Raw genomic sequence first — 23,697 nt, forward strand, 5'->3', positions numbered from 1 at the left:
CACCTTGTGCCCCCCACCCCTGCCTGCCAGAGAATAACCCCCTTTGATTGTAATTTTCCACTACCTACCCAAATCCTATAAAATGGCCCCACCCCATCTTCCTTCACTGACTCTCTTTTTGGACTCAGCCTGCCTGCACCCAGGTGAAATAAACAGTCTTGTTGCTCACAAAAAGCCTGTTTGGTGGTCTCTTCACACTGATGAACTGATGCATGACAATGCCATGCTGTCCGTAAGCATGTCTCTGAGTCCTGGGCCCCAGGTCACCACAGGAGAATCCAATGGATCCTTACAGGTTGCTTAAAAGGGATAGTTTGTTGTAGTCCTGAATTAATAAAGTAATGTCCTGTTATCCACCTACCATGTAGTACTGCTTTTGTTAAATAATCCACTGGGGCTTGGGTAGTTTAGGTGGCAGGCAGGATATGCCCCACTGTTATGGCTTGAATTCTGAGTTGTCAAAGAGTATGTCCCCTCAGGTAATGGTGATTTTTGTGCTACAAGAAGTCGGGGGGTCAATGACAATAATGCACTCACAAGTGAGAACCATGTTCACTGACATCCAATATGGACCAAAGCCATATCACAGGTAGATAAGCACTACTGGTCAATGCATTCATTCTAAAACTTTCCAATGTCACCAGTTTTTCTCCCTAACAGGACCTGGAAATATTATGTGGACTCCTGTATCAAAAAAAAAAAAAGTCTGAATTTCTTTCTTTTCTCCTCTTACCTTGACAGAAATGTAAGGCCTTTGGCCTCCATCTGGGGACCCTGAGACCTTGGTCCCATTTCTGACTCTGCCATTCAGCCCAAGACATTGGATTTGCAATGTCCTTTCATCAAAGAAACATACCTGGCCTTTCTCTATATCTGTCCTTTAGATAATGAGTCTCCCTTTCTGTGAAGGCCTTTATCACATGTATTGATTCCTTCTCAGATGCCTCAAGGAAGATCTGAGGACCCCTTTCTTCTTTCCCTCTCAGGTGCCTTAGTGTCTGGTTGAGTACACACTTCCCTCACTCTCTGCCCCCATGAATGACAGGTTAATTAAATAAATATCCCCAACCAAGGGACCTATGCTCCTCTATTTCCTCATTGCCTTTTGTTTGCCTTGATCCATGCAGCCATCTCATTCACATTTGTGGGAAGTGGCAGACCTACATCCCACTTATCACCCTTCCTTCCTCTGAAAATATTCAATCCCCATGCCCCCAGGCTGCTGTCTTTCCCCTGGGCTGGGTACTAGGAAGTATCACCCCTCCTGCTTCTCAAATAAGCTATGATTACATTAGATGGGGCCCTGCTTGCTGGACGCATTTTGTGTATTAGGTTTGCTGTGTGCTGCTTACCAGCTTGTCTGAGTGCAGGAGACAGAATACATTCATATGCAACAAGTTACACAAAGCAGATTTGTGACTTACAGGTAGGCAGCAAGGGACAAAAGAATGCTAGGATCTATGATGAGCTGGTTCCTGAAGACTCAAGAAAGCTGCCTAGGGCACATCGAGTCTCAGCTGTGCATTCCCCACTTGCACCACAGCTGAGGGGCTTTTTTTTTTGTTTTTTGAGATGGAGCTTGGTTCTTGTTGCCCAGGCTGGAGTGCAATGGCATGGTCTTGGCTCACTGCAACCTCTGCCTCCTGGGTTCAAGCGATTCTCGTGCCTCAGCCTCCCAAGTAGCTGGGATTACAGGCGCCTGCCACCACGCTAAGTTTTTTGTATTTTTAGTAGAGACAGGGTTTCACTATGTTGGCCAGGCTGGTCTCGAATTCCTGACCTCAGGTGATCCACCCACCTTGGCCTCCTAAAGTGCTGGGATTACAAGGCATGAGCCACCACGCCCAGCCAGGACTCTTTAAGACAGCCTGTTCAGGGTTATATACCTCAGAGCCAATGTGAAACATTGACTTAAAGCTTTGAAGGACATCCTGCTTCCAGAGGAAAGAGCAACAGGCCCAGCTAGTCCAGTCAGCCCCTCCTTATCTCACCATAATGTATTCCCAGCATAATCTACAGTAATTATTAAGACCTACAAGGAAGAAAGGGAAGAGAACTGGGTCAATCCAAGGCCACATGGAGAGCTGTCCTGCACTGGCCAATTGTTTTGGCTGTAGTTTCAATACCAACTTAATGTTTAGAGCTTTTGCATTGTGATTTCAGACTCTTTGATTAATATGGTGCTGCTGGGAATTCCACTGCTCCCTGTTAGTGCTGCCTATGGCAGTGGAAGCAGTTTCTCCAGGTTAGGCTACCAGGTGTCTGAGGTATGTTGTGAGGGGTGTGGTAGAATCCCCCAACCAATGTCCCCTGGCTACTCTGGGGTCATTGGGAAGAGAGTCTTAGGCCTGCAGGGACAAAGCATCTTCTTAAGCCAGGCCACTTTCTCTACTAGATCCCTCTTCCTGGTTCTATTTTCCCACCTTTGTGCTTCCTGGTAGAAAAGGAAGCCTCAAGCTGTACTGGGAAGGAGAGAACCTCTCTTAGCATTTCTCCTAGCTGCTTCTCCTGGATGGTGGTGGGTGTCTCAAGCTAGCGGCTCCTGATTGATCCAAGGGAGGAAGGAGCTTACTTGAGGTATCTTCTGTTGCTAGATTGGGGGATTAGGAAAAATAAGTCTGAAGGCCTTCTTCTGTCCAGTGAGGATACACAAGATGCCTTGCTGTTGTGCTGTTTCACCATTCCTTGCATATCAAACTAACTCTTCTTCTGTTTACCTCCATCTCTTAGAGCTTTTTCATGTTAGTCACATGTGTCATTTTCAAAATACAGAGTTGTGCATAACAAAAAGAGGCGGGAAAAACATGGATCTGTGCCATATTGTCTGAATCCAAAGTTCCTTGCATACTTTATACTAAATAAGCTTTATCTGTGAGCTATATTACTAGTATTTTCTTTGCCTATAATTGTTTCAGGTGTCACATTTAAGAGTTTGCTTGATTATGATATTTAAATATTATAGAATGTATTTGCAGAATATATTTGCAGAATAACAATATTCTGCAAATAATGCCCTTGATATTCAAATTGAAAATCACTTTCCGTAATAGATCAAGGAAATTAGAACCTAATGATTTAATGGTGTACACAATTGCAGCATTAGTTTTCTATTCAAAGCAACATAAAATAAATGACAAATTGAAAGAAAAATAGGACTTTATTTATCTATTCAAATATTAAAATAAATAATAATATGTCTATTGAAATGTCATAATCAGGATATCATTTATTCCAATTAATTGATTAAATAAGTAATCAGTTAAATGTCATAGGTTTTATTTTTATTTTTATAGAGAGAAGATGTCATTCTGTCACCAGGCTGGAGTACAGTAGCTGGATCATAACTCAGTATAACCTCAAAAAAGCCTCCCAAGTATCTGAGATTACAGGTGTGAGCCACCACGATAGGCTAATTAAATTTTTTAATTTTCTATAGAGATGAGGCTCTCCCTGTTACCCAGGCTTGTCTTGAACTCCTGGGCTCAAGGGATCCTCCCGCCTCAGCCTCCCAAAATGACAGGTATAAGCCATCATGCCTGGCCCTAGAATTTTTAAATTAATGGTGGTTGATACACATATTTACATTGTATTTTAGCCAGATTTACTGAGGTATAATTTACTTATGCAAAATTTACTAATTTATTTATTTATTTATTTATTTATTTATTTATTTTTTGAGACGGAGTCTCGCTCTGTTCCTCAGGCTGGAGTGCAGCAGCGCAATCTCGGCTCACTGCAAGCTCCGCCTCCTGGGTTCACGCCATTCTCCTGCCTCAGCCTCCTGAGTAGCTGGGACTACAGGCGCCTGCCACCACGCCCGGCTAATTTTTTTTGCATTTTGAGTAGAGACGGGGTTTCAACATGTTAACCAGGATGGTCTCAACCTCCTGACCTCGTGATCTGCCCGCCTCGGCCTCCCAAAGTGCTGGGATTACAGGCGTGAGCCACTGCGCCCGGCCGAATATTTCCATTATAGCATATACTCGAATGCGTCTTAAAGTATTTATAAAGGTAATAGTCATTGTATTTACTTATATGACTTTTTAATTAGATTATAAAATCCAGTTACCTTTTAGTATGCTCAAAATTGTGTCAAATAATTCTTGAGTTAATTATGCATTATAAATTATTGTCTCTTAATTAAATTTCATGTACACTTTCACTCTGTAAAGCTGGAATGCATGTGGAGTTGCTTCAATTTTTCTTTTTTGTTTGTTTGTTTGTTTTTTTGAGACAGAGTCTCGCTCTGTCGCTCAGGCTGGAGTGCAGTGGTGGGATCTCCACTCACTGCAAGCTCCGCCTCCTGGGTTCACGCCATTCTCCCGCCTCAGCCTCCCGAGCAGCTGGGACTACAAGCGCCCGCCATCGCGCCCAGCTAATTTTTTGTATTTTTAGTAGAGACGGGGTTTCACCGTGGTCTCGATCTCCTGACCTCGTGATCCACCTGCCTCGGCCTCCCAAAGTGCTGGGATTACAGGTGTGAGCCACCATGCCCGGCCTCAATTTTTCAGTTGTATTTTCACTTTTCTCTTTTTATGCCTACCTAAATTTGTTCCTATAATTGAATTTATCATTTAGGAGTGAACATTTGTTTAAGAAAATGTAACCTTTTTCATCAGCATACTCAATATTTCAATTTTCCATTATAGATTATAAGAATAAATCTTTAGGTAATATAGGCAAACAAAATTTAATATGTAGAATTAGTTTCTTACACGATTGGAGAGTTGGTGGAGCAGGTTTTGGGCTGATCTTCTAAATGATTGCTAGAACTCCTCCAGAAAAACGACAGAGCTGGGACTGTTGTTCCTTTTGCCATGACTGAGAAGCTGGAGAATCAGGATCTCCTGTGCAACCACTGGCACTAAAATTATGCTAACTTTGCTATTTGTTTTTTTCCCAGTTTCAAAGTTTATCTTATTAACTTAAAATTTAAACAAAATTGTTAGTCTAAACATCATTAAATGTACTCATGGGAAACATATTTACATAGAGAATAATAAAATAATTTTTTGTAACTTGAGGCACATTGTCCATTTTACAAATGTACTTTTAGAAAAACTGCTTTGAGAAACAATAATTTTTCTGTCATCCTTCATAGAAGTTAGACACACATTTCTAATGCAAATTTCTTTTTTTTTTTCTACTTTGATGTGGAAGCTGGGGAGCTCGAATGTTTACATTTTAATTTAACAACACAAAGAAAAATTTCATCTGTTTCTCTCTACATTGTTGGCCTTAGACTTACTGTAGCAGCCTCCATTCATATCTCTTAAAGGGGTACCTTATAGTTTCATATCAGGTCATTCCTGTTCCTCTTTCCTTTTGTGATGCACCTCTTCTTGCTAAAGATTTTGGTCACTATCTTTTGTTTTGTGTTTACTTATTTTAGCTCGTATATAAGTTCTGTTCTACACAACATTTCTGATTTACATGGCAGGAAATGTGTGAAACAGTTTGCCACCTTCCTGACTGATCTGGGCCTAAACTGTGCCCTTATACTGTGAATAAACAGTTGCATTCTCTAACACATATATTATTTGATCCAAACAATACATTAGTCCAACTACCAAACATACATCTTAGATCCTCTGTAGCTATAACATTTTCAACAGTCATATTTATGGAATCCATCTCCCTCTGTTATGTTTTTATTGTTATCCAAATAGAGGAGATAGATATAAATGAACTCACACTGGTCAGCCAGGGACCACACAGTGGCTTAAAATATCTTAATCCAGGTATCTGCAGACTAACCCTAACTCACGTTTTTTTTTTTCCTCTAAGCATTAAAATACTTCTGTCATAGCTGCTTGCTTCTTGATCATAGGATCTCAGCCATGGTTCATATTTGAATAACACAGAATGTTGGCCACAGAACTAAGGACTGGACATTTGGTACTTTGTGACTGTCGTTACAGGAAAGTAAATGGTTTTGTTACACTGCTTGTCAGGAAAAAGAATAGGAAGGCACCTTCTATCTCAGGCTCTTTTCCTTAAAGAAGGTAGGTTTAATGTAAAACCTGAATTGTGAGTAAGCCTGGGGATATCATTTTTAGTTGTTCCAAATTGAGCAAGTACTTAGTCAAACTACCAGAGTTTTGGAATATGCCTGAGTAAGCCAGACTGAAATAGCCAATGGTCCAGCTTAAGACTATTCAATATCCATGCACCTGCCTTTTCTAAAGCTTAAACTTCAAAAGAGTAACAGTAACAAGTACATGATCCTGTCAAATAAAATTCAAATATATGTTGCACAAATTAAAATGCAGTGGTCCTATCCAAAATAGGTATCCATGATATTCACTCCTCTTCAGCTTCAGTCTCAACTATGTCTTAATATCCTGAAATAAGATAATAAATTATGAAGTTATTCAAACCAGCCTACCCTAAAAATGATGGGAAAAATGGAAGATAAAATAAGACAAACAATTATATACATGACAATGCAGAAGAGAAGAAAACCCAAGAATGTATTACATACTTAATTTTATAACTGATCATGGAACTGTGGATGGTATTTGTACCATTCTTTTTATATTATTCATTCCACACTTCTCTATAGTATCCTAAATTATCCAAGTTTCCACAGCAAGAGCCCACTCTTCATGAACAGTGCCCTTAGTTGTCTTGTCAAATTGGAGTTGTTTTAATCTTCCATTAATGTTTACCACTTGACAGAAAATCCAAAAGGCATTTGAGGAGTCCAACTCCAGGCAGAAACCCTATGTGTAGTCTTTCAGGCCTAACCATAGGCCATGACAATGGCTTTACCTGGCAGGCCTCACTAGAGAAAGATACTCTCCCTATACCAGAATTGGCAAACAGCCAGTGCATTACAATGTCTAATGGGAGCTGCAGTCTAGGACTCATTCCCCGCTAGCCAACCATCCTCCTGTGCATTCTGCCATTCAAGTCTCAGGCACCCCCATCTGAGCTATCCTTATCAGGGACCCTCAATAGAAAACCTCTGCAGAGAACTCCTTATGATAGGGAGAGAAGGATAAGGGAGAGGAGAAAGGGGAAACCCTGAAATCATTATTCTCTATTCTGAATCAGAACTCAGTATTTTCCCATTCTTAGCCCTTCCTCCTCTTTCTGTCCCAAGGACCCAGGTCCATAAGATGAAAGGAGCTTTTTGTTCATGGTTCCTTGGTCAAAAGATCCTTGCTGAGAAAATTCCCACATCTGCATTTGTGCTGATCTACATGACCTTGGCCTGGAGCTGTTTCATGGGACAAAATGGAACATTGGAGGAGCTAGCGATCTCTCCTCTTTAGTTTCTTACTTAAACTATCTCAGTTAGTAAAGATTTGACTGTTACTGTCATTTTGGCTTATTGTTTTAATTAGCTATTTCAACTCCATGGCAGCTTAGCTCTTGACAGCATTCTGGAAAGTACATAGGATTCTAGACACTTTTACTGCTTTTGTTATATGAATTACATGTCTTCATAACAAGGAATTAAGGCTGGGAGTGGTCACTTGTAATCACAACACTTTGGGAGGCCAAGGCGGGTGGATCAACTGAGGTCAGGAGTTTGAGACCAGCCTGGCCAACGTGGTGAGTGAATCCCATCTCTACTAAAAACGCAAAAATTAGCCAGGCATGGTAAAGTGCGCCTGTAGTCCCAGCTACTCGGGAGGCTGAGGCGGGAGAATCACTTGAACCCGGGAGGCGAAGGTTGCAGTGAGCCGAGACGATAGTGCCATTTCACTCCAGCCTGGACGACAGAGCAAGACTCTGTCTCAATAACAATAATAAGAATCATAAGGATTTAATATCCAAACCATTCTTGTAACATATTTAATATTGCCATTCAGTGGTAAATAAAAATAATATACAATCATGCCCTGCCTAATAACAACATTTCGGTCAATGATGAACTACCTACAGAACAGTGGTCCCGTAAGATTATAATGAGCCAAACAATTCATATATATATATGGAGAGATGCTTGGCATCAAGAGCTAAAGTAGTCATGAGTTAATGGAGAAGAACAACTAAGGAATTGGCTGCCGAAGTAAAGTTTATGCTAAATTTAAATGAAATGAAATAACAAAGTAGTTTGAAATGAACATTCCATTGATTATTTTTAAAATTTTATTTATTAACAAAGTAGTTTATACTAACTGCCCACTGTCTATCCCAATAGTTACAACAATAACATATAGTTAGCATTTGTAATTAAATATTTCATTTCATACAAATAGTATTTTAAAATTCAAGTGTTGATTTTTAAGCCTTTGAATGTTTGGCTGTTTAAAATTTAAGTGCATATAAAAATTGTAGAAAAGGGTCATTATTAATAAAATATTCAAAATATGGTAAATTTTGCATGATGATTTAATATATGCAAATTGACAAGTGATGTGAATAGTACATTTGAATAGAGAAAATATGTACATAAATGAATGGTATTTCAGAATCTAAGCAAATTGATGACTACATTATGTACTTGTCCCCAATGTAAATGAAATATTAATTAGAAAACTTTTTTTTTCACTAAAGGGCTGAACATAAAGTGTGATGGCAAATTGGTGTGTTCTTGTATTTCTTGTCTTTGGGGATTCTTTTCAGTATATTTTCACTTAATGTTTTAGCAACATTTTTCGTCATCCTTTTACACTTATAGCTGGACTATGCTTAGTGATAGAAAATAGTTATATAATGGGATTATACTTGACCATATGAATTTGATGGTATGAGTTAATCTGTGTTTCATCTTACTTGTGTCTACTTGTAAGTCATTGATGCTAATGTTATTAGTAATTTTTAGAGGGTAGAAATGTTTTCTATATGACATTTTTGAGAAAAGGAAGTCAATAAATCCCATTTGATATGCAACAGAAATAAAGTTCTCTTATTTCAATTTTAAAATGCTTTATAACTTACATTGCTTTGTTTTATGCATTATTTGTTTTGATCAGATGCAAAATGAGTCAGTAATGTCATCTAGCCACAAGTTTGATACATTTTTTTAAAGAAAAATTTCCAAAATACTTTAACTGAGCAATAGGCTAATACTTCATAAATTAAAATATTTAAATATTCAATCTTTCCGAGTGGATATTTGTTGCATATCTGATAACTTGGCCTAATTCTGTAATTGGGATGAGAACTACCCAATTTTATTGGTAACCTCTTCTGCTCTGCAACTTTGGAAATACTATGGAGGACTCCAAATTCATTTGAGACAAAAATATTAAAAATGTAACCCCTGATTACGATTTCAGTTCCAAAGCTCTCCTTGGAGGGATATAGAGTTGGAGAAAATCACATTTATTTTTCGTCTCCTTAATATTGATATATAAAATCAGGTTAAAATTAGTATCAAAATGGGAAGCCTGCATTGTAAACCAGCTGGAATAATACACTCTTCAATATGAAGGAAAAAGGAAAAATTTAGTTGATTTATTTACCTAACTATAATTTTTTAAAGAATTTTAAGTTTCTAATAAATTTAACTATAAATTTGTAATTTTCTATCTTTCATTTAGTACCATCTATATAAACTTTTCCAGGCTACTTCTCTGAATCACCTGGCAAAATCTTATAATTTACCACCTAATTGAATAAAACACACACACACAGAATAATCTATTTTGAATAATAAACATCATTTATAATTATATTGTTGAGACTGAGAGTAATCATCAGGTGTGGAAAAACTATTGAGGAAATTTTAACAATTTAAAATGTAATAATCTTTTTGTATTATGTGTGTTTTATACTCAGAAGTGCATATGTTTTATAAAATTATGTGAATTTATAAATGTGGTCAATATTAATATTAAATTGTATCTTTTAATAGTATCTTCAATTATCTTTTTTTTTTTTGCTGCTGGATTCCATTTAGAAAAAAAAAATGTTCTATATAACAGTGTTGCTTTCTTTTACTTTTCTTTTTGCTTTTCTTTCTTTTTTCTATTGATAAAGTATTTACTTGATCTTGGGTAAGAGGTATATAACCAAGTGACCACATTTTTCTTTGTTACATATTATTCAAAATTTATAATCAATCTTTCCAAATTGTAATCGGTCTGAAACCCATTTGCTTTACTCAAATTATTTAATGACTGTAAAAGTTTCAGAAACATATGAAAGTTACAAATTAGCTTTAAATGTGTCATGTTTAAAGCAGTTGTTTTCAAAGCTAAGTCATTATCCATTATTATGTAACTAGTATTCTAAATATCACATCTTTGCATTGTTTGACTTTTAAGGCATATGAAAAGTTTTGGATCAGAGAAATCATTTGCTTCACATCCCTAAGAGACAGACTCTATGGGTACTGAGTCATGCTAATAGTGGCAAAACCTGACAAACAATAAGCATCATTTTCAAATATTTTAAACATTTCACATAAAAATTTACTTTTAGCATACATTGCAGCCATCAAGGAAGCCTAAAGTAAGGAAAACCTCAGTGAAATATGGTGAAGTTAATAAAAAGAAATAGCCATCATTTTATTTGTTTAAATTTCCACTACCTCTCATATAATTATATACAATATATAACATAGGATAATTAAGTCAAACTGTGTACCTACAGATGTGGAGCGCCTTTTATTTTAGGAAAAAGTAAAACGTAAATTAACTGGTAAAGATGAGCTTTTCAATCTATAAGGCATAGACACTTTTCCTTAGTGGATTTGAAAAGGTTGTTATAAATCTGAAAATAAGATAGTTTTTCTACAATAAATGGTAAAAAACACTTTCACATCTTAACCTTATCATAGTATCACAATGCTGGAATGTTTTTACTAGGAAATAAGTAAGCTAATTCAATTATAAATTGCAGTAGAGGAAAGGATGAAGGTTAAAAAACACTACTCAAATCCTTAGTCATGAGGTTGAATTCATTGAATCAGAGTGTGAATATATATCTATATTTGAGACAGAATGTGTATGTATGTGTGTGAGTGTGAGTGTGTGTGTACAGTCATTAGATATTTGCCTCATGGACAGTGGAGGAAAACATTTGTTGAGCTGCTTTCCTACCTTAAAGATTTAGAACTGCACTGTTTTCAAGATATACTTTTTATATCTCAAATAATTTAATATATTATGTTTAGTTGTTGATATAACAAGATATCTGAATACCCCATAATTGAAATTATACCTGGAAATAAATACTTGAAATACTTGCTTCAGTGACATTTGTGGAAGTATACATATTTAAGTTCAAATTATAGGTATATTGAACAAAATGATATTGGATTTTTCACTGGCTGCATACTTCTGAAACTTGTAAATAATTTGAAATTAGTTTCCAAGAACAGAAGACAAATATTAGATAGGAAATACCAAATTCTTAAGATTCATACATATAAAAGTGAAATAAAAATCAAACTTAATCTTATCATGAATTTTCAACTGTGGCTTAATTTTAGAACTTGTTATAAAAATAGAAATGCTATTAATTTAATTATATTTATTAAAATCTAAAAATAGGTGATTATAGCTAGGACATTGACAAGTGTAACTATACATGAGTAAATATAACTGAGGATAGCAACACATGAAATATATCATAAAATTGAATTATTCTATAAATAGTATTACGTCTGTATTACTTGGAACTTGATTCCACTTAGAATGTGCCTGCTTTTATTTATTTATTTATTTTTGTAAACAAAATGAGCAAGAGGTTATTACACTTCATTCACTGCGAAAAGGTAACACTACATCAAAGATAACTCACATACTTGCAGAAATATGGAAGGTATTTCTTTCTTTTTTTTTGTTAAGAAATAGGGTCTCACTATGTTGTCCAGGTTGTAGTGCAGTGACTATTCAAAGGGGTCATCCCACTACTGATAAGCAGAGGAGTTTTATTCTGCTCAATTTTTGAGTTGACCACTCCTTAGGCAACCTGGTGGTCCTCTGCTCCCTGGAAGCTAACATATTGATGCCAAACTTAGTGCAGACACTTCATCAGCATAGTGCATACAACCCAGAACTCCTGGGCTCAAGTGTTTCTCCCGCCTCAGCATCCTGAGTAGCTGGGACTACAGGTGTGTGTCACCTGGCTGAAAGGTATTTTTAAATACAAATGTTGTCCAGGAGTGACAGAAGCTGGAGAATTGGACTACTTGATGGAGGCTTTGTACAAGCTTTGAACAATAATAACAACAAAATTGAAATGCCAAAAATATTGTTTAATTAGCGGTTAACCACCAATAAAAGGAAGCCAGCCATTTCTTTTTTTTTTTTTTTAATTATACTTTAAGTTTTAGGGTACATGTGCACAATGTGCAGGTTAGTTACATATGTATACGTGTGCCATGCTGGTGCGCTGCACCCACTAACTCGTCATCTAGCATTAGGTATATCTCCCAATGCTATCCCTCCCCCCTCCCCCCTCCCCACCACAGTCCCCAGAGTGTGATATTCCCCTTCCTGTGTCCATGTGATCTCATTGTTCAATTCCCACCTCTGAGTGAGAATATGCGGTGTTTGGTTTTTTGTTCTTGTGATAGTTTACTGAGAATGATGGTTTCCAATTTCATCCATGTCCCTACAAAGGATATGAACTCATCATTTTTTATGGCTGCATAGTATTCCATGGTGTATATGTGCCACATTTTCTTAATCCAGTCTATCATTGTTGGACATTTGGATTGGTTCCAAGTCTTTGCTATTGTGAATAATGCCGCAATAAACATACGTGTGCATGTGCCTTTATAGCAGCATGATTTAGAGTCACTTGGGTATATACCCAGTAATGGGATGGCTGGGTCAAATGGTATTTCTAGTTCTAGATCCCTGAGGAATCGCCACACTGACTTCCACAATGGTTGAACTAGTTTACAGTCCCACAAACAGTGTAAAAGTGTTCCTATTTCTCCACATCCTCTCCAGCACCTGTTGTTTCCTGACTTTTTAATGATTGCCATTCTAACTGGTGTGAGATGATATCTCATAGTGGTTTTGATTTGCATTTCTCTGATGGCCAGTGATGATGAGCATTTTTTCATGTGTTTTTTGGCTGCATAAATGTCTTCTTTTGAGAAGTGTCTGTTCATGTCCTTCGCCCACTTTTTGATGGGGTTGTTTGTTTTTTTCTTGTAAATTTGTTTGAGTTCACTGTAGATTCTGGATATTAGCCCTTTGTCAGATGAGTAGGTTGCGAAAATTTTCTCCCATGTTGTAGGTTGCCTATTGACTCTGATGGTAGTTTCTTTTGCTGTGCAGAAGCTCTTTAGTTTAATTAGATCCCATTTGTCAATTTTGGCTTTTGTTGCCATTGCTTTTGGTGTTTTAGACATGAAGTCCTTGCCAACACCTATGTCCTGAATGGTAAGGCCTAGGTTTTCTTCTAGGGTTTTTATGGTTTTAGGTCTAACGTTTAAATCTTTAATCCATCTTGAATTGATTTTTGTATAAGGTGTAAGGAAGGGATCCAGTTTCAGCTTTCTACATATGGCTAGCCAGTTTTCCCAGCACCATTTATTAAATAGGGAATCCTTTCCCCATTGCTTGTTTTTCTCAGGTTTGTCAAAGATCAGATAGTTGTAGGTAAGTGGCGTTATTTCTGAGGGCTCTGTTCTGTTCCATTGATCTATATTTCTGTTTTGGTACCAGTACCATGCTGTTTTGGTTACTGTAGCCTTGTAGTATAGTTTGAAGTCCGGTAGTGTGATGCCTCCAGCTTTGTTCTTTTGGCTTAGGATTGACTTGGTGATGTGGGCTCTCTTTTGGTTCCATATGAACTTTAAAGTAGTTTTTTCCAATTCTGTGAAGAAAGTCATTGGTAGCTTGATGGGGATGGCATTGAATCTGTAAATTACCTTGGGCAGTATGGCCATTTTCACGATATTGATTCTTCCTACCCATGAGCATGGAATGTTCTTCCATTTGTTTGTATCCTCTTTTATTTCCTTGAGCAGTGGTTTGTAGTTCTCCTTGAAGAGGTGCTTCACATCCCTTGTAAGTTGGATTCCTAGGTATTTTATTCTCTTTGAAGCAATTGTGAATGGGAGTTCACTCATGATTTGGCTCTCTGTTTGTCTGTTGTTGGTGTATAGGAATGCTTGTGATTTTTGTACATTGATTTTGTATCCTGAGACTTTGCTGAAGTTGCTTATCAGCTTAAGGAGATTTTGGGCTGCGACACTGGGGTTTTCTAGATATACAATCATGTCGTCTGCAAACAGGGACAATTTGACTTCCTCTTTTCCTAATTGAATACCCTTTATTTCCTTCTCCTGCCTGATTGCCCTGGCCAGAACTTCCAACACTATGTTGAATAGGAGCGGTGAGAGAGGGCATCCCTGTCTTGTGCCAGTTTTCAAAGGGAATGCTTCCAGTTTTTGCCCATTCAGTATGATATTGGCTGTGGGTTTGTCATAGATAGCTCTTATTATTTTGAAATACGTCCCATCAACACCTAATTTATTGAGAGTTTTTAGCATGAAGGGTTGTTGAATTTTGTCAAAGGCTTTTTCTGCATCTATTGAGATAATCATGTGGTTTTTGTCTTTGGCTCTGTTTATATGCTGGATTACATTTATTGATTTGCGTATATTGAACCAGCCTTGCATCCCAGGGATGAAGCCCACTTGATCATGGTGGATAAGCTTTTTGATGTGCTGCTGGATTCGGTTTGCCAGTATTTTATTGAGGATTTTTGCATCAATGTTCATCAAGGATATTGGTCTAAAATTCTCTTTTTTGGTTGTGTCTCTGCCCGGCTTTGGTATCAGAATGATGCTGGCCTCATAAAATGAGTTAGGGAGGATTCCCTCTTTTTCTATTGATTGGAATAGTTTCAGAAGGAATGGTACCAGTTCCTCCTTGTACCTCTGGTAGAATTCGGCTGTGAATCCATCTGGTCCTGGACTCTTTTTGGTTGGTAAACTATTGATTATTGCCACAATTTCAGCTCCTGTTATTGGTCTATTCAGAGATTCAACTTCTTCCTGGTTTAGTCTTGGGAGAGTGTATGTGTCAAGGAATGTATCCATTTCTTCAAGATTTTCTAGTTTATTTGTGTAGAGGTGTTTGTAGTATTCTCTGATGGTAGTTTGTATTTCTGTGGGATCGGTGGTGATATCCCCTTTATCATTTTTTATTGCGTCTATTTGATTCTTCTCTCTTTTTTTCTTTATTAGTCTTGCTAGCGGTCTATCAATTTTGTTGATCCTTTCAAAAAACCAGCTCCTGGATTCACTGATTTTTTGAAGGGTTTTTTGTGTCTCTATTTCCTCAGTTCTGCTCTGATTTTAGTTATTTCTTGCCTTCTGCTAGCTTTTGAATGTGTTTGCTCTTGCTTTTCTAGTTCTTTTAATTGTGATGTTAGGGTGTCAATTTTGGATCTTTCCTGCTTTCTCTTGTGGGCATTTAGTGCTATAAATTTCCCTCTACACACTGCTTTGAATGCATCCCAGAGATTCTGGTATGTTGTGTCTTTGTTCTCGTTGGTTTCAAAGAACATCTTTATTTCTGCCTTCATTTCGTTATGTACCCATTAGTCATTCAGGAGCAGGTTGTTCAGTTTCCATGTAGTTGAGCGGCTTTGAGTGAGATTCTTAATCCTGAGTTCTAGTTTGATTGCACTGTGGTCTGAGAGATAGTTTGTTATAATTTCTGTTCTTTTACACTTGCTGAGGAGAGCTTTACTTCCAAGTATGTGGTCAATTTTGGAATAGGTGTGGTGTGGTGCTGAAAAAAATGTATATTCTGTTGATTTGGGGTGGAGAGTTCTGTAGATGTCTATTAGGTCCGCTTGGTGCAGAGCTGAGTTCAATTCCTGGGTATCCTTGTTGACTTTCTGTCTCGTTGATCTGTCTAATGTTGACAGTGGGGTGTTAAAGTCTCCCATTATTAATGTGTGGGAGTCTAAGTCTCTTTGTAGGTCACTCAGGACTTGCTTTATGAATCTCGGTGCTCCTGTATTGGGTGCATATATATTTAGGATAGTTAGCTCCTCTTGTTGAATTGATCCCTTTACCATTATGTAATGGCCTTCTTTGTCTCTTTTGATCTTTGTTGGTTTAAAGTCTGTTTTATCAGAGACTAGGATTGCAACCCCTGCCTTTTTTTGTTTTCCATTTGCTTGGTAGATCTTCCTCCATCCTTTTATTTTGAGCCTATGTGTGTCTCTGCACGTGAGATGGGTTTCCTGAATACAGCACACTGATGGGTCTTGACTCTTTATCCAACTTGCCAGTCTGTGTCTTTTAATTGGAGAATTTAGTCCATTTACATTTAAAGTTAATATTGTTATGTGTGAATTTGATCCTGTCATTATGATGTTAGCTGGTGATTTTGCTCGTTAGTTTATGCAGTTTCTTCCTAGTCTTGATGGTCTTTACATTTTGGCATGATTTTGCAGCGGCTGTTACTGGTTGTTCCTTTCCATGTTTAGTGCTTCCTTCAGGAGCTCTTTTAGGGCAGGCCTGGTGGTGACAAAATCGGTCAACATTTGCTTGTCTGTAAAGTATTTTATTTCTCCTTCACTTATGAAGCTTAGTTTGGCTGGATATGAAATTCTGAGTTGAAAATTCTTTTCTTTAAGAATGTTGAATATTGGCCCCCACTCTCTTCTGGCTTGTAGGGTTTCTGCCGAGAGATCCGCTGTTAGTCTGATGGGCTTCCCTTTGAGGGTAACCCGACCTTTCTGTCTGGATTCCCTTAACATTTTTTCCTTCATTTCAACTTTGGTGAATCTGACAATTATGTGTCTTGGAGTTGCTCTTCTCGAGGAGTATCTTTGTGGCGTTCTCTGTATTTCCTGAATCTGAACGTTGGCCTGCCTTGCTAGATTGGGGAAGTTCTCCTCGATAATATCCTGCAGAGTGTTTTCCAACTTGGTTTCATTCTCCGCATCACTTTCAGGTACACCAATCAGACGTAGATTTGGTCTTTTCACATAGTCCCATATTTCTTGGAGGCTTTGCTCATTTCTTTTTATTCTTTTTTCTCTAGACTTCCCTTCTCACTTCATTTCATTCATTTCATCTTCCATTGCTGATACCCTTTCTTCCAGTTGATCGCATTGGCTCCTGAGGCTTCTGCATTCTTCACATAGTTCTTGAGCCTTGGTTTTCAGCTCCATCAGCTCCTTTAAGCACTTCTCTGTATTGGTTATTCTAGTTATACATTCTTCTAAATTTTTTTCAAAGTTTTCAACTTCTTTGCCTTTGGTTTGAATGTCCTCCCATAGCTCGGAGTAATTTGATCGTCTGAAGCCTTCTTCTCTCAGCTCGTCAAAATCATTCTCCATCCAGCTTTGTTCCATTGCTGGTGAGGAACTGCCTTCCTTTGGAGGAGGAGAGGCGCTCTGCATTTTAGAGTTTCCTGTTTTTCTGTTCTGTTTTTTCCCCATCTTTGTGGTTTTATCTACTTTTGGTCTTTGATGATGGTGATGTACAGATGGGTTTTTGGTGTGGATGTCCTTTCTGTTTGTTAGTTTTCCTTCTAACAGACAGGACCCTCAGCTGCAGGTGTGTTGGCATACCCTGCCATGTGAGGTGTCAGTGTGCCCCTGCTGGGGGGTGACTCCCAGTTAGGCTGCTCGGGGGTCAGGGGTCAGGGACCCACTTGAGGAGGCAGTCTGCCCGTTCTCAGATCTCCAGCTGCGTGCTGGGAGAACCACTGCTCTCTTCAAAGCTGTCAGACAGGGACATTTAAGTCTGCAGAGGTTACTGCTGTCTTTTTGTTTGTCTGTGCCCTGCCCCCAGAGGTGGAGCCTACAGAGGCAGGCAGGCCTCCTTGAGCTGTGGTGGGCTCCACCCAGTTCGAGCTTCCTGGCTGCTTTGTTTACCTAAGCAAGCCTGGGCAATGGCGGGCGCCCCTCCCCCAGCCTCGCTGCCGCCTTGCAGTTTGATCTCAGACTGCTGTGCTAGCAATCAGCGAGATTCCGTGGGTGTAGGACCCTCCGAGCCAGGTGTGGGATATAGTCTCGTGGTGCGCCGTTTTTTAAGCCGGTCTGAAAAGCGCAATATTCGGGTGGGAGTGACCCGGTTTTCCAGGTGAGTCCGTCACCTCTTTCTTTGACTCAGAAAGGGAACTCCCTGACCCCTTGCGCTTCCCAGGTGAGGTAATGCCTCGCCCTGCTTCGGCTCACGCCCGGTGCACGCACCCACTGGCCTGCGCCCACTGTCTGGCACTCCCTAGTGAGATGAACCTGGTACCTCAGATGGAAATGCAGAAATCACCGTCTTCTGCGTCGCTCACGCTGGGAGCTGTAGACAGGAACTGTTCCTATTCGGCCATCTTGGCTCCTCCGCTAGTCTCCGAAGCCAGCCATTTCACACAGAGAATTTTGGTAATTGATTGCGTGATTCAAGGAAATAATATTATTAGGTGTGTATTAGTCCATTATTGCATTGCTATAAAGAAATACCTGAGATTGGGTAATTTATAAAGAAAAGAGGTTTAACTGACTCACAGTTCTGCATGCTGTACAGAAAGAATGTTGCATCTGCTGGGCATCTGGGGAGGCCTCATGAAATGTATAACCATGGTGGGAAAATGAAGAGGGAGCTGGTGCTTCATATAGCTGGGAGCAGGAAGAAAAGTGAGAGGTGGGGAGGTGCTACACCCTTTTAACAACCAGATTTCATAATAACTCACTCACTCACTATCATAAGAATAGCACCAAGGAAATGGTATTAAACCATTAAAAAGAAACCACTCCACATTCCAATAACCTCCCATCAGGCCCCACCTCCGACACTGGGTATTACAATTTGACATGAGATTTGGTTGGGAACATAGATCCAAACCATATTATTTTGCCCTAGTCCCTCCCAAATTTTATGTCTCTCTCAGTTTGCAAAATATAATCATGCCTTCCCATCAGTCCCCCAAAGTCTTAACTCACTTCAGCATTAACTCAAACATCCAAAGTCTGAAGTCTTATCTGAGATGAGGCAAGCCCCTTCTGCCTAAGACCCTGTAAAATTAAAAAAAAAAAAACTCCCGAGATATAATGTATAATGGGGGTACAGGGATTGGATAAATACTCCCATTTCAAAAGGGAGAAATTGGCCAAAAGTAAGGGGCTACGGGCCCCATGCAAGTCTGAAACCCAGTAGGAAAGTTATTAAGTCTTAAAGCTTAACAATCTCCTTTGATGCCATCCAGGGCATACCACTGCAAGGGGTGAGCTCCCAAAGCCTTGTGCTGCTCCACTCCTGTGACTTTGCAGGGTTCAGCTCCTACAGCTGCTCTCAAGGGCTGGTGTTGAGTGCTTGCACCACTTCCAGGCACACGGTACAAGTGCTGGTGGATCTACCATTCTGGGGTCTGGAAGATAGTGTCCGTCTTCTCATAGCTCCCCTACATAGTGGTCCAGTAGGGACACTGTGTGGTGGCTCCAACCCCACCTTTCCCCTCTTCAGTGCCCTTGTAGAGATTCTCCATCAGGGCTCTGACCCTGCAGCAGATTTCTGACTGTACATCTAGGTTTGTTCATACATTCTCTGAAATCTAGCCTCAACTCTTGTACTCTGTGCACCCTCAGGCTTAATGCCACATGGAAGCCATCAAGACTTATGGCTTGAACCCTCTGGAGCAGCATCCTGAGCGGTACCTGGGCCACTTGGAGCCATGGCTAGAGCTGCAACAGATGAGATGCATGTAGTGGTGTCCCATTCTTCCTTCATTGTCCTCTGAGCCTGTGATGGGAGGAGCTGCCACAAAGGTCTCTGAAATGTCCTGGAGGGTATCCCTCATTTTCTTGGCTATCAGCATGTGCCTTCCTTTTAGTTAAGCAAGTTTCTGCAGCTTGCTTGAATTTCTCTCCTGAAAATGGGCTTTTTGTTCTACCACATGGCCAGACTGCAAATTTTTCAAGTTTCTACACTCTGCTTCCCTTCTAAATATAAGTTTCAGTTTGAGGTCATTTCTTTGCTCACACACATCAAAATAGTTTGTTAGAAGTAGTGAGATTACCTCCTGAATGCTTTGCTGCTTAGAAATTTTTTCCACCAGATACCCACCAGAACTTGAGATACTCTCAAGTTCAAAATTCCACAGATCCCTAGAGCAGGCGCACAGTGCAGCCAACCTTTTTACTAATGCCTAACTAAAGTCACCTTTGCTCCAGTTCCCATTAAGTTCCTTATCTCCATCTGAGACCTCCTCAGCCTGGACTTCATTGTGTGTCTCTATCAGTAGCTTGGTCACAGCAATGTAACAAGACTCTAGTAAGTTCAAAACTTGCCCTCATCTTCCTGTCTTCTTCTGATCTCTCCAAACCCTTCCAATCTCTGCCCACTATCCAGTTTCAAAGCCACTTTCACATTTTCCAGTATGTTTACAACAATATCATATTCCTCTACCAATTTTCTATATTAGTCCTTTCTTACATTGCTCTAAAGAAATACCTGAGACTGGGTAATTTATAAAGAAAAGCAGTTTAATTGGCTCATGGCTCTGCACGTTATACAGAAAGCATGATGCATCTGCTGGGCTTCTGCAGGGGCCTCAGTAAGCTAACAATCATGGCAGAAGGTGAAGGGGGAGCCAGCACTTCACATGGCTGGAAGCAGGAAGAAGAGTGAGAGGTGGGGAGGTGCTATACACTTTTACCAACCAGACTCACAATAACTCACTCACTGTCACAAGAACAACACCAAGGAGATGGTGCTAAACCATTTAAGAGAAACCGCCCAATGATCCAATTGCCTCCCAACAGGCCCCACCTCCAACAGTGGGACTTACAGTTTGACATGCGATTTGGGTGGGGACACAGATCCAAATGATATCAATGTGTTAAAAGGAAAAGGAGATAGCAATGGGAAATGGATATTTAACTTCAGTTTATGAGTTTTTATTTTAGAGTTCTAAAATTATGTCTTATACTGCCTATACAAGTGCTAGAATAGTTTCTGTATTAAGTGGTAGATATTAATATCCAAATATCATACTTACCTTCTTTGACCTTGCAGTTTAGAGGGCATTTTAAGGAAGTAAACAAACACATTGATTTTTTTTTTAAAGGAGACATTTTTCAGTAAAGGATGTAAGTATGTTAACATGATAGATATAGAAAAATTACAGATGGACAGACAGTCCTACATAGAAACCTAAGGAAGCATTTAACTCAGACACAGAGATTGAGAAGAGTAAAGTGGGTGAAATCTGGGAAAGAGTGCTTCCAGTAGAAGAAACAGAATATTGAAGGAACGGAGATCGATGTCAAGAGTTCAGGGAAACAAACCAGAATAAGAATGTTTAGACAAAAGGCTGATGGTAGAAGGATATTGAGACTGAAAGTTATAGAGAGCACAGGCTTACTCGAAAATTAGCAGACAAAAGAACATCTGTAAGTTCAATCATGAAGGAGTGCCAGAATTAAAGAGAAAATAAGGAAATAATAAAGGGAATCTTTTGATGTGAGGAACCAGTTGGGCTACCAACTGAGCCTGCCAGCCTGCCATTCCAGTGACAGTAGGAAATAAATGTTCTGTAAGTTATTTGGAAATTAGAAGACAAAGTAATTGTTTGTTCTATAGGTAGAGAAACATTTTTGTAAATGATAATACAGCTGTTCTACCGATTTCTCTTAATTTTCCAAATTTTTGAAGGGGTACACTATAATTTCATGATTTGTTCATTCTGATTTCCAACTCATATTTGTTCATCACTTTCTCTTTACTTTTTAAAAAGTTGAAAGACATTCATATCACAAAATTTTCACAGGATAATTTTTCTAGTTGCAACTGTAGATTTATGTGGATATATACAAATCTCTCTAGTGACACATCTAAAGATTAATATTATGTTCTATTCCATAGGGAGCAAATATACCACATGAAACATTGCAACTATGAATCCAACTAGACTGTACGGGAAACATATATTGAAAAATAAATTAAAATTATAAGTTCTATGAGAAAACACAAACATTTGAGTAAAAAAATGAGAAATGTTTAGTGGTGCCTTCTGCCCATGTTAGAACAAAGGATTCATAATGAACAACTTTCTTTTCATGTATTTCCTACAATTGAGTAAAATAATAGGACTAGGTAAGTTTACTGGTTTGCATTTTTTCATCTGGGTCTGGTTTTTCATTTCAATTGTTAGCCATTGTATTAACTACCTTCACCATTCAAAGGAATGAATGATCTGCCATAGTATTTTCTGCAGTTCCATCTCTTGTTTTCAGTATCATTCCAATTCTGCATCTATCTAATTTTGATCTCTGTTCTATTTATTTTCCTGATTCATAACATTTTGCTTTGTGCTGAGCTCCTAATTGTCTCTCTGTCATTCTCAAAATTTTTGCCCTATGGTCTAAAAGATGCCCAAAAGAATGTAGCACATTCTAGTATATCAGTGGGACAATATAAACAACTTGCTTAATTGTTAATCTATTTAAAAATGAAACAGTGTTTTTCATTTTTTCAATCAATTTAACGCTGACTAGATCCTATAACTACATTCTACTTTTTATAACTAAAGAACTCCAGAAAAATAAATGTAATAGCTTTGCTGGAAAAGATTAACCTTACAATGCCTTCCTAATGACCTTACTTTTTTTTTTTGAAAAGTGTTTTCTGGTATACAAAAATAATATTCTGAAATATCTCTGATATTTGATTGCCGGATTTAACCTACATACCTCTGAACCTTGGTTTTTCAGACATGCAAATTGCTTAACAAGTTCCAATGCATTAATCAATGCACCATTGCATAACTTACAGTAAGAAAAGTTGGTAGATATTTCAGCAATGCCATAAAATATGCTTCCATTTAACACTTTGAGACAACCAATACACTATTTATATTATTGAGACAAAACAAACCTAAGATCACAGAAAAATAATTATTTTAATAGAATGGTATTTAAGTAGATAGTTTTTTTGTTGTGTTTTTGTTTGTTTGTTTGTTTGTTTTTGAGATTGAGTCTCCCTCTGTCACCCAGGTTGGAGTTCAGTGGCCCAGTCTTGGCTCACTGTAACCTCCCCTTCCCAAGTTCAAGCAGTTCTCCCTGCCTCAGCCTCCTGAGTAGCTGAAATTACAGGCATGCACCACCACGCCTGTTTAATTTTTGTGTTTTTAGTAAAGATGGGATGTCATTATGTTGGCCAGGCTCGTCTTGAACTCCTGACCTCAGGTGATCTGCCCACCTTGGCCTCCCAAAGTGTAAGTATATAGTCTAAATGATTATGGGTTTCAATAGGTTTTGTTAATTTGTTTTAGTTGACATACAAGAGCACTACAAAACCACTTTATTTTATTTTAATTTTTATCAGTAAACTTCATTATATTAAAGGCCATATTGCCCACTGAATATGATTTTGATAAGCACAACTTCTATAATTTACAACTTACTGTATATGGTCTAATATAAATTACATTTAGCTATCTTGAATAAAAGATATGAATCCCCAAAAACTTAATATATAAAATAATTTCTACAATCAATTAAGCCACATGGGGCCTGGTGTGCAAGGGCTGCAAACAGCAGCATCCTAGGTAGTGTACAGCAGCCTGTTCCTTGTGTGCAACAGCCTTTGCCATTGGACATTTATGTCTTGGATCTAGTGCTTTCCCTAGTCTAGGTTTAAGACCGGATGTAGTATGCCTTTGGAAAGCCTCAGGACCCAGAGGTCAGAGTTCACATTGGCCATGTTCATCCATACCAAGCTGCAAACCCTGGAGCATGTGATTGAGGCCTTATTTAGGGCCAAATTCAAGTTCAGTGAATGCCCAAAAAGCCACATCTCAAAGAAGT

The 23,697-nt window shown here is 38.6% G+C and overlaps 1 pseudogene; it reads left to right on the forward strand.

Moving 5' to 3' along the window:
• The first annotated feature begins 23,377 nt into the window (after positions 1-23,377).
• On the forward strand, positions 23,378-23,492 carry LOC129395195 (small nucleolar RNA SNORA70; annotated as a pseudogene).
• The last annotated feature ends 205 nt before the right edge of the window (positions 23,493-23,697 follow it).

Source organism: Pan paniscus, chromosome 15 (genome assembly GCF_029289425.2).
Source record: "Pan paniscus chromosome 15, NHGRI_mPanPan1-v2.0_pri, whole genome shotgun sequence".
NCBI classification, from domain to species: domain Eukaryota; kingdom Metazoa; phylum Chordata; class Mammalia; order Primates; family Hominidae; genus Pan; species Pan paniscus.